Below are 12,112 nucleotides of genomic sequence, written 5' to 3'. Positions count from 1 at the left end.
CTAGGTGGCACAGTGGATAGTGCACCAGCCCTGGATTCAGGAGGACCTGAGTTCAAATTTGGCCTCAGATACTTGACATTTACTAGCTGTGTGTCCCTGGGCAAGTCACTTAACTTTCATTGCCACAAAAAAAGGGGGGGGACAAATGTGACTATGAGGGTCCACTACTTTATTTCCATATCCAGCTCACAAATTTGAGTTATTCTGTATTCCTTTCTTGATTCCATTTTTGTGACTTAAGCATCCCTGCTCCAACCCCAGTGCCCTAGCAATGTGTCATTTTTACCTCACTCTTCCAGGCTTCTTTCCAGCTGCCTAAAATTATCACTTCTGTCCTGGAGCTGGATATTTCACTTTGATCTGCCCAGCGGTCCACCCTGCCCTCCCACTCCTCCTCTGCTTATGTTTCACTCTATCCTTCCTACTTCCTCCCACTTTCATCTCCTCCACTTCCTCTCTCCCCTCCTCTTCTCTAGGTACACTGGCTTCTGAGTTTTCCCTCTATGAAAGCTGGATGTCTTTCTCCCTCTTGCTTGAGATAAAAAAGCCTAGATACCTAAAATGTCAACTTTCATCCTGTTTCCTATTTCTAGCACCTTTCCTATTTATAACTCTGCCTCCCTCAGAGCAGATTGACACAGCATTCTGCTCTGTTCCCAGAATAAATATGATTCCAGAATGAGGATCTGGGAGGCAAAGCTGGGTCCTGAGGATTCTTTTCCATCGCAGACATTTCACACAAGGTTTTTGGCGTTTTTTTTTGTTTTTGTTTTTTCCTGCTGGCATTTGAGAAGAGCCATTGCTGGTAGCCGAGCCATCTCTCTGCTGCCCTAGACCTTCAATGCCATATTTTTTTTCTGCCACTGTACTTCCCTTTCTCATTAGGTCTGGACCAAACTGGACTTAAAGCTAATTTGCTTTCCCTGAGCACAAAGGGTAAACAGTATGGTAGCTGATCAAGACACAGACTTGGTATTGATTTGGGGGAACCAGCTGGGACTAAATATCTACAAAGAGGTATTACACCAAGAGATAACTGAATGTTAGCTAAACCTCTTTAAAAATCTCCACCAAAAACTAATTTTAGATTTTACCTTGAATGTGATGAACATACTTAAAAAAAGAAATAAAAAAGAAAGACAAGGAGATCTGGATTCAAGCACTAGCTCCACCATTATCTAAGAGCATTTTAGAAAGCTCACTGAGAGGCAGCTAGGTAGTAGTGCACCAGCCCTGGATTTAGGAGGACCTGATTTCAAATCTGGCTTCAGACACTTGACACTTATTAGCTGTGTGACCCTGGGCAAGTCACTTAATGCTTATTGCTGAAAGAAAGAAAGAAAGAAAGAAAGGAAGGAAGGAAGGAAGGAAGGAAGGAAGGAAGGAAGGAAGGAAGGAAGGAAGGAAGGAAGGAAGGAAGGAAGGAAGGAAGGAAGGAAGGAAGGAAGGAAGGAAGGAAGAAAAGAAATTAAGAAAGCTCATTGAGCTTCAGTGTCCCCCTCTGTAAAATGAGGTTGGTATACAGATGATCTGTAAAGTTTCTTCCTAATCTAACTCTCTAAAACTTGGACCACTGAAAAAGGTCATGTGACTTGGGAGAGTTTGATTTAGTGACACACTGATTGCCAATTGGTTCAGTCATTACAACTATTTCTTGTTTCTGTTAAGACAAAATTATTAGGTTGATACTATTACATGAAGAAGAAATTCCTTAGAATAAGGTTTGCAAATTAGATGACTAAGCACCTAATAGAAGCCATGGGACCTTCTTTATCTGAAGATTTATATGTCTCTGGGATTATGAGTTAGGCTCATTTTTTTCTTGGAAAATGATGAACTTTCAGCCCTCCTCTTCTATGATTCTATTATCTCAGCCTTGCTTGTTCTCCAACACCTCATCTCTGCCCTCCTACATCTGCTGGAACCACAAGAGAAGGTTCCTTTAGAGAAAATCCATGTCCAATCTACATCCTCTGCAGAGTCATATAACCACTCAATTGTTATTTCCTATGATTGCCTTGTGCTAATTGTATCTCTGCTTCAAACTGAAGGACTGGATTGTCTTCAGAGGGATAGATGGGAAATCCACTGCCAGTCTCAGACCTAGACAGATGTTTTTTTCATACACCAGTGAAAAAGGTTATCCCTCCAAGAGCAATATGTACTTGGAGCACTGAGAAGCACCCCAACTTCTGTCCCCAAGATATCCCTCAACCCATCCTGATATGCTGCCTAAAATGTTACTGCTCTCAACTTTTAAAAAGTCAATAGTCCTTGGAGTACTAAAGCATAACATCAAGGGTCTATGAGTCATTTATCCCTTCATGTGACAAGAAATAGTATGTCAGATTTCTTCTAGCTGTCATGAAGAAAGCTGAAATGGGGCATTGATGTAAAGGGAATTTTAATGCAAAAGAAAGAAGGGTAGGTGACTTGTACAGCACAAAGTACTTGAAGGCTGGTGTAGGCAGGGTTCCATAGCAGAAGGAAGCACCAAGTAGTAGAATCAATGAATCCCTGAGTTGAGAGAGACGTCAGAGGTCACTTAATTCAACTTATATGTCACCAAGAATCGCCTCTATCGCATTGGAGAAACAGCATGGTGCAATGGACAGAATTCGAGATTCAGCATTAGGAAGACCCAGGTTCAAACACTACCTCAGACTCTAATATGGGTGATCTTGGACAAATTGCTTAATCTCTCTGGGCCTCAGTTTCTTCATCTGTAACATGAGAATGTTAGACTAAATGACCTCCAAGATGTCTTCCAGAGCTAAATCTATCTATGATCCTATGATCATTGAGAAGAAGAAAGGAGACCAGGATTCTTAGTTCTGCCTTTGTTGCCATCTATTTCTGTAGCCTTGGATAAGTCACTATATCACTACAGTTCCCTCAGGGGCAGCTAAGTGGTGCAGTGGAAAGAGCACTGGCCCTGAAGTTGGTAGGACCTGAGTTCAAATCTCTTCTCAGACACTTATTAGCTATATGACTCTGGGCAAATCACTTAACCCCAACAGCCTTAAACAACTGAGGCCATCTCCAAACATCCTGATGCATACCTTGCCACTGGACCCAGATGGCTTTGTAGGAGAGAGTGAAGTTGGTGACCTTGCACAGCCCTCCCTTGCTTAAATCTAATTCAGTGCAAGTCATGACATCTTCCCCACTCCCCTCCTAATTTCATGGTCCTCTTAGAGAAAGAAGGAATAATAACAACAACAGTTTCCTCGTCTGTAAAATGAAAGCTCAGGAAAAAAATAAGATTCCTATGACATACAATATAATACATACTATTTATCACATCATAAATTCCAACTGGATCCCATGATCTAAATATATTTATGATTCAAAGATCCCTCCCTGGGCACAGATAGCAACTCCTCTAAGACTTAATAGATTATCTTTATGTAGCCAACTTGGTGATGAGCCCCTCTGAACTTAAATAGGTTGGTCCTCAAATAATAAGCCTATAGTCAATTTCCATAATGAAAGACTTTTTTCTCAGTTGAGTGGGATTTGTGAAGAGTTTACATGTCAGTGAAGTAGCTGCCAAGCACTCATGGTCCTAACCAGTGGTGGAGAGGAGAAAAATGTTTATGTGTAAAACAAATGAAAAAAATCATAGAAGATAAATTTGATGGGCTTTGTTATACAAAGATAAAAGAAATTTATAGTACAAAAAGCTGTTCATATATGAAAAAAATCTGACATTCAGAATCTACAAGGAACTGATAAGAAAAATCCCCCAGTGGAGAACTGGTAAAAGAACATGAAAAGACCATTTTAAGAAGGAAATAAAAATGGTTGATAATTACTTAAAAGGTATTCTCACATCTTTCAAGCTTTCTAATAGACAAAGAAATTGAAATTAAAACAAATTCAAGATGTTGGCTCCTCGTGTCTATCAAACTGTAAAAGATAGCTAAAAATAAAAGATAAAATGTAATGTTGGAAGGGTTCTAGATAAACAGGAACCCTGTTACATTAGTAGTAGTAGTAGTAGTAGTAGTAGTAAGTAGTAGTAGTAGTAGTAGTAGTAGTAGTAGTAGTAGTAGTAGTAGTAGTAAGTAGTAGTAAAAGAAGAAGTAGAAGTAGAAGCAGTAGTAGAGTATGATATAGGAGTAGTATTACATTATAGATTAGTATAAGCTTTTGGGAGAGTAATCTTACTATATACAAATCTTATAATTAATGATCATGTATTTTGATTCAGTAATCTTACTTCTGGGACCCTATTTCCATATTCTAAAAGTGTTATGAAAAGGGGGAAAGGAACTATCTTTTAGATAGATAGATAGACAGACATATATTCATAGCTACACTTTATTTCACATTAACTCACATAAGCTTCCCCAATTCAAGATTATCCAGAATAACCTTGGCCATTACTGAAGTGGTCTATGCTGCAAAAAATGTTGTCTCCTCTATCCCCTACTAGTCTTCTCCACTCTGTCCTGCTTAGAGAGAACAATGCTAGTGTTGATCTTTTTTTTTTTCCAGGGCAATGAGGGTTAAGTGACTTCCCCAGGGTCACACAGCTAGTAAGGGTCAAGTGTCTGAGGCCAAATTTGAACTCAGGTACTCCTGAATTCAGGGCTGGTGCTTTATCCACTGTGCCACCTAGCTGTTCTAGTGCTGATCTTTGACAGGGAAGAAACTGAAGCCAAGCACACCTGACTGGGACTAAAGGGTTAACCAGGTATTCAGGAAAGTTGAAAAGTACTGAGAATTGAGGAAAAGATATTTCTTTTTCAAATGCAAACACAAACAATGTCAAAGGAAAATAAGAGTCTTTCTCCTCCTATCCTTCCCCTTCCTTTCCTTAAGGATTTCTTTTCTCCTCTTAAGTTAAGGTTTCAGTGACCATAACTATGGTTCCCACTTTCTAAACTATAAGTATAGTATGTATTCTATAGTCTTCCTCACCCAGGACAAAGCCACCAAATCTACCCCCTTAGGGTTCTTGGAGTACTCCTGAGGGATTGTGTGTCTTTTACCTAAACCTATCAGTTTAAGTTGATTTGGGTGTGGTTCCCCTACTGGTAATAACCAGTGACCAGTATCCCAGTTCCATTTAACCAGTTAACCCCAATTAGCTTTTACCAAGTATAATATTTACTTTATAGATATAGCAAGAACAGAAGTACAAACATATCAGCAGCAAGCACACTCTCCCCTAAACTACCTCAGTCTCTGGGGAGAGTGGACTCAAAATTACCTCTGCTGAACAAGTGCCTACCTTAGTACCTCAGGTACTGATGAGTTGAGTCCCAAAGGTCACTCCTTGATTCCAGGGACCTGAGCTGGACTTAATGACTACAAACCCCAGTATGGACTCTGCTTCCCAGAACTCTTGGTGACTAGCTCTCTTGACTTTTCAAAACTCTCAAGCTTTTAGCTTCTAATATCATCTTGCCTTTTTTTTTTGCAGGGCAATGAGGGTTAAGTGACTTGGCCAGGGTCACACAGCTAGTAAGTGTCAAGTGTCTGAATCTGGATTTGAATTCATATACTCCTGAATCCAGGGCTGGTGCTATATCCACTGTGCCACCTAGCTGCCCCCGATATCATCTTAAACAAAAGGACAAGTGCCAATGCAAAGAACCAAGGTTCATATTAATGGGCCACATGTTGACCTTAGGGAATGGCCCAGGCTTCTCCCTTTACAACATTCTGTTCTCTCACCAGAACATTGCCATGGAAGAGGAATCAAGTCAAGAAAAGAAATTCTGGTCTACTAGTGTCTTTTGAATGCAACCCCAAATCCTGTTAGGGTCCTCTTTACCCCATAGGCAGCAAATAGGAACCAATTATAAAATGTCTACACGTGCTACAAAGTTCGTGTGGGGATTATATCAGGAGGACACAGGCTCATCAAGCCTTACATTATTGATGAATGCCCAGTTATAATAATAGTAAATTTTAACAGCATGCAATTTGCAAAACTTCTGATTGCATCTAAGAGTTTTCTTGAGATCTCTAAAGAAGGCACTAACTCTTAATATTTCATCATCTCAAAAATAGATTATGCACCTGTTTGGCTGTGATACTGTGCTATTATTTGTAGAGGGCAGAGTAGGTCAAAAAGAACATTTTCTTCCTGCAAATAACCACTATCATAACCCAATGAAGAGCTCTGAAGAACAGAGGAAATATCTTAATTCCCTACTGTGAAGTAACCGTCATAACACTTCACTTAATGAGAAGTCACAGTCATAACTATAATAGGGTGCCTACAATCCTACCATTACACAGAAAATAACCAAAAATAAAGGGTAAAGTTCTTGGAAATTCTGAAAAAAAGTAATGACAAAATCCAATCCTTTTATTCCTAGGAGGGCCCTTCAGACCTTCTTCCATCCTATTTAGATCCATGTTTGAATTTTTAAATATCCACCACCATAAAGCAATTTAAAAAGAGCCAAGTGGGAAGAAGAGATGAATTGTTAGATATGGGAACTTCCTAATAACAAGGGAATAAAAGAAAAACTAATTCATTCGTTTGACAAATATTTATTGAGTACCTATTATTTTGCTAGGTACTCTGGATGAGCTTCTATCCTTAAAGAACTTACCATCTAAAGCAGGCATAAATACTCTAAAATTACAGGAGTCTACTGTCATTTAGTATGAAAGAAATCTAATCTACATATCTCAGTAGCTTCTGAGATCACCACCATGTCACATACACGGTACAAATCAACAAGCCAAGGGGCAGCTAGGTGGTGCAGTGGATAAAGCACTGGCCCTGTATTCAGGAGGACCTGAGTTCAAATCTGGCCTCAGACACTTGACACTTACTAGCTGTGTGACCCTGGGCAAGTCACTTAACCCTCATTGCCCTTCAAAAACAAAAACAAATCAACAAGCCAACAAACATTTATTAAATGCTCATTATGTTCCAAGTATCCAAAGAAAAGCAAAAATAGTCCTTGATCTCAAGGCACTCACATTCTCCAGACCATCGTCCATCATCTTGACATCTGTCTTGCCACTCCACTCTGATGACTGGAGGAGAGAGTGAGGCTGATGACATCGTACAGCCCTGTCTCACTTAAATTCACCCACAAGTCAAGACATCACTCTCATGATGTCATTGGTCATCTTCAAAAATGAAGAACAAACAACACTCATAACATGCAAATAACTAAATATAAACAAGACACGTGCCAAATAAATTGGAGATAATCCCAGAGAGAAGGTACTAAAATTAGGTTTCTTGATGAAGATGGGACTTTAGCTGAAACTTCAAGGAAGCCAGGAGAAAGAGACAAGGAGACTAAGAATTCCAGGCATAGGAGACAGCCAGTGGAAATGTAGAGTTGAGGGATGGAGTGTCATGTTTGAGAAACATGAAGGAGGCCGGTATCACTTAACTGAAAAGCATATGGAAGGGAGTAATGCATAAAAAAATTAGACAATTAGGAAAGGACCAGATTAGGAAGAGCTTTAAAAGCCCAACAGAGGATTTTATAATTGATCCTGGAAGTAATAGGGAACCACTGGAGTTTATTGAATAGGGAAGTGACAAAGTCAGACCTAAGCTTTAGAAAGATCATTGGAGAGACTCGAGACAGAGAGACCAAGCAGAAGGCTGTTACAACAGTTGAAGCATGAGGGGATGTGAGCTTACACTCAAGTAGTGGCAGTGTCAGAAGATAAGTGAGAGATTGTAAAGGCAAAATTGACAAGGTTTGGCAACTACTGATTCAGTTGATATTCATCAAAACTGCACAGAGATATAAAAGCACAGGTCCATAATATTCAGAATATTATATTTAAGAAGGCAGGAAAAATGGATAATATACTTTGTCATCATCAACAACAAAAAACATTTGCATTATCCATATGATGCAGAGAGTACACTGCTAAGTGTTGCAGATATCAAGAAATAGAAAATAATGACTCTGGTGTACCCTGCGAGGCCTGGTAGCCAGAATAAGAGCAGTAATTATAGTCTCTCCGTTGTACTTAACCCTTATCAGAACCTATTCTATTCAATTCTGGGGACCATATTTTAGAAACAAAATGGACAAGGCAAAATGTAACTACAGGAAAGCAACCAGGATAGTGAGAGACCCTGAAAACATGTCATACAAGGATTGGTTTTAGGACTTGGGAATGTTTAGTTTGAAAAAGATCAAGTGGTGCGAGATGGTTCTCTTCAAGTACTTGAATGTCATGTTAAAAAGTGCTTCAGTGGGGCAGCACTAGAAGGAGTAGGTTTTCACCCATTTTTACAGGTTTCAGAGAAGCAGATTATAACTTGATAGAAACAACAATTATGACTACACAAAAGTGGAATGGGTTCTCTTGGGAGGTAAATGTCTTCAACTCAAAACTGGATGACCAGTTTTTGGAGAAGATGTTAAAGAGGGATTCATGTTCAGGTAGGAGTTAGACTAGAGAGCTTCCCTTCCAACTCTGAGAATGTGTAACATGGTTACTGGGCTTGTGGATAAGAGGAATGCCTAGGGAGTAAGCTTGAATTTTATCATGGAGTTTGGCAAAGTCTTTTTCTTTTTCTTTTTTCTTTTTTTTTGGGGGGGGGGGCAGGTAATGAGGGTTACGTGACTTGCCCAGGGTCGCACAGCTAGTAAGTGTCAAGTATCTGAGGTCAGATTTGAACTCAGGTCTTCCTGAATCCAGGGCCAGTGCTCTATCCACTAAGCCACCTAGCTGCCCCCAATGCTATTTTCTTTTTCTTTTCTTTTTGGCAAAGTCTCTCAAGATATCCTCATTGTCATCATTGTCTTTGTCATTGTCATTGTTGTTAGACCTTTGTTCTTTAAGAGGATCAGTGACATCAGGAGGTGATGTCATGACTTGTAGAGAATTGGATTTAAGTGAGGGAGGGCTGTGAAAAGTCACCAGCCTCACTCTCCTCCAGAGCCTTCTGTGTCCAGTGGCAAAAGATGGGACAGGATGACTGAAAAATGGCCCCAGATATAGTGGGAAACCTTGGCCTTTTTAAGCTAAGGTCCTTCCTAGGTCTCTGTCTAAGGCAACACCCATTCATTGATTAAAGGCTAGGTAAGAATTAAGGCAAAAGATGTCCACGTTTGTCTTCCCAAAAGAATCAATCTGGGAGGGAAAAGATTCTCAGAGTTTCTGGCTAGAACAGAAACAATTACTATTTACACTCACTCTAAGCCATCAAAACCCAAACAAAGAAAAAGTGAGGCTTGGGCTGGGAGCTATTATTGGCCAGTCAGTGAGACCAAGAGTGATTTGGGTTTAAAGACATAGTCAAGTAGTCACATTTGAATACCACTGTGCTTTATCAAAGCCTGGTTTACCAGAGCTATCTGTCATGAAACATGATATCCTTATGGGCAAAATGGATAGATGTAGTCTACATCAAAGCTTCCTAAACTGTGGGTCACAATCCCATGGGGTCACGTCCCTGAATGTGGTGGGAGGGTCACAAAAAATTTGGCAATAGTAAAAGGTTATGTATACCTATTTTATACACCTATATACCCGGGGTCACATAAAAAATGGAAAACGTTTTTGTTCGTTTGTTTGAGTTTTTTTGTTTTTTTGTTTGTTTTTGTTTTTCAAGGCAATGAGGGTTAACTAATTTGCCCAAGGTCACACAGCTAATAAGTATCAAGTGTCTGAGTCTGGATTTGAACTCAGGACTTCCTGAATCCAGGGCTGGTGCTTTACCCACTGTGCCACCTAGCTACCCCAAAAAAGTGTAAAATGTTTAAGGAGCCCTGGTCTAGATTAGTATAAAGCAGTTAGTGAATTCAGAACTGACTATTTGCTCCCATAAAAAAGGCATTGCGGGGGGGGGGGGGGCAGCAGCTAGGTGGCACAGTGGATAAAGCACCAGCCCTGGATTCAGGAGAACCTGAGTTCAAATCTGACCTCAGACACTTGACACTTACTAGTTGTGTGATCCTGGGCAAGTCACTTAAGCTCAATTGCCTCACCAAAAACAAAACACACACACACACACACACACACACGAAAGAAAACGACATGAGAAGACATTTCTTCTTATTCCTTTGCAGAGGTAAAAGCCACGGTATGGAACATTTTATATGATGTCAGGATTGGTCCCTGCCCCTCCTGAGAGTTAATTATTTTTGCTGAATTTTTTCTCTATTTCAAAAAATTCTTTATTATAAGGGATATTTCTCTGGGAGGGGGAGGAGATAAAATAAGATGTCAAAACAAAAGATATCAATAAAAATCTACATTTAAAAAATTTTAAGTAATAAACATTTTTATTTATAGTTTGGGGTTTCAATTTTTATCCCTCCTTCCTTCCCTACCCTATCCCCTCCCTGAGACAGCAAGCAATCAAATATAGGTTATACATGTTCAATTATGTAAAACATTACCGTATTAGTCATTTTGTATAAGAAAACTTGGATAAAAGAAAAAAATGAAAGAAAGTGAAAAATAGCATGTTTCAGTCTGTGTTCAATCAATATCAGTTCTTTCTTTGGGGGTGGATAGTATGTTTTATCAATAGTCCTTTGGGATTGTCTTGGATCATTGTATCGTTGAGAATAGTTAAGTTTTTCACAGTTCTTCATCAAACAATATTGCTATTTCTGTGAAAATATTCTCTTAGTTCTGCTCTCTTTACTATACATCAGTTCATACAAGTCTTTCCAGGCTTTTCTGAAATCATCCTGCTTGTCATTTCTTATAGCACAATAATATTCCATCACCATCCTATACCACAGCTTGTTTAGCCATTCCCTAATTGATGGGCATTACTTTGCTTTCCAATTCTTAGCCACCACAAAAAGAGCCGCTATAAATATTTTTGTACAAATAGGTCTTTTTCTCTTTTTGAGGATGTCTTTGGGATATAAACCTAGCAGTGGTATTGCTAGATCAAAGGGTATGCACAGTTTTATAGCCCTTTGGGCATAGTTCCAAATTGCTCTCCAGAATGGTTGGATCTTTTCACAGTTCTACCAACAGTGGATTCAATTCCCAGCTTTCCCACATCCCCTCCAACATCCAATATTTTCTGTTCTTGTTATATTTGCCATTCTGATAGGTATGAGGTGATACCTCAGAGTTGTTTTAATTTTAATTTCTCTGATCAGTTGTGATATAGAGCATTTTTTCATGATTGTAGATAGCTTTGATTTCTTTGTCTGAAAACTACCTGTTCTTATCCTTTGACCACTTATCAATTGGGCAATGACTTGTATTTTTATAAATTTGACTCAGTTCTCTACATTTTTTTAAAAAAGAAATGACTGGGAAACTCAAAGAGTTCTCTGATGAAGAGGCCCAGGGATCTGTGCTTGTTGGTCTTAGTCTGTTCTGTGTTTTTATCAATGGCTTAGATGAAGATATAAATGACACACTTATTAAATGTGATTTCATGAAGTTATAAGGGATAGTTAACATGCAATGAAACAAAATCTGTATTTAAAAAAGACCTTAAAAAGACTTACAGGAGGGGCAGCTAGGTGGTGCAGTGGATAGAACACTGGCCCTGGATTCAGGAGGACCTGAGGTCAAATTCGACCTCAGACACTTGACACTAGCTGTGTGACCCTGGGCAAGTCACTTAACCCCCATTGCCTCACCAAAAAAAAAAAAAAAAAAAGACTTACATGAGCTGATGCAAAGTGAAATGTACTGTATACAACATAACAGCAATATTGTAAGAAGATCTGCTGCAAATGACTTAGTTCTTTTCAGCAATGCAATGATCCAAGACAACTCTGAAGGACTTATGAAAAATGCAATCATCTACAGAGAAAGAACTGATGGTATCTGGATATATATGGAAGTATATTTTTGTTGTTGTTAGTTCCTTTTTCTAAAGATTTTTTGTCTGATATGTTTTGCACAACTGCACATGTATAACTTATGTTGAATTGCTTGAGTTCTTCGCGGGGGGGGTGGGGAGGTAGGAAGAGAATTTGGAACACAAAGTTTTAAAAAATAATGTTACAATTTTTTTACATGTAAGGTGGGAAAAAATTCTAAATAAATAAATAAAATTTAAAAATATCTTAAAAGTCTAGAATGACATGCTGAATCTAATGAGGTAAAGTTTAATAGGGATCAATGACTTTTACTTAAAATATAGGGAAAACATGACTAAGCAACAGTTTAGATA

Source organism: Dromiciops gliroides, chromosome 3 (assembly GCF_019393635.1).
Source record: "Dromiciops gliroides isolate mDroGli1 chromosome 3, mDroGli1.pri, whole genome shotgun sequence".
Lineage (NCBI taxonomy): Eukaryota > Metazoa > Chordata > Mammalia > Microbiotheria > Microbiotheriidae > Dromiciops > Dromiciops gliroides.
Note: the sequence above shows the minus strand (reverse complement) of the source record.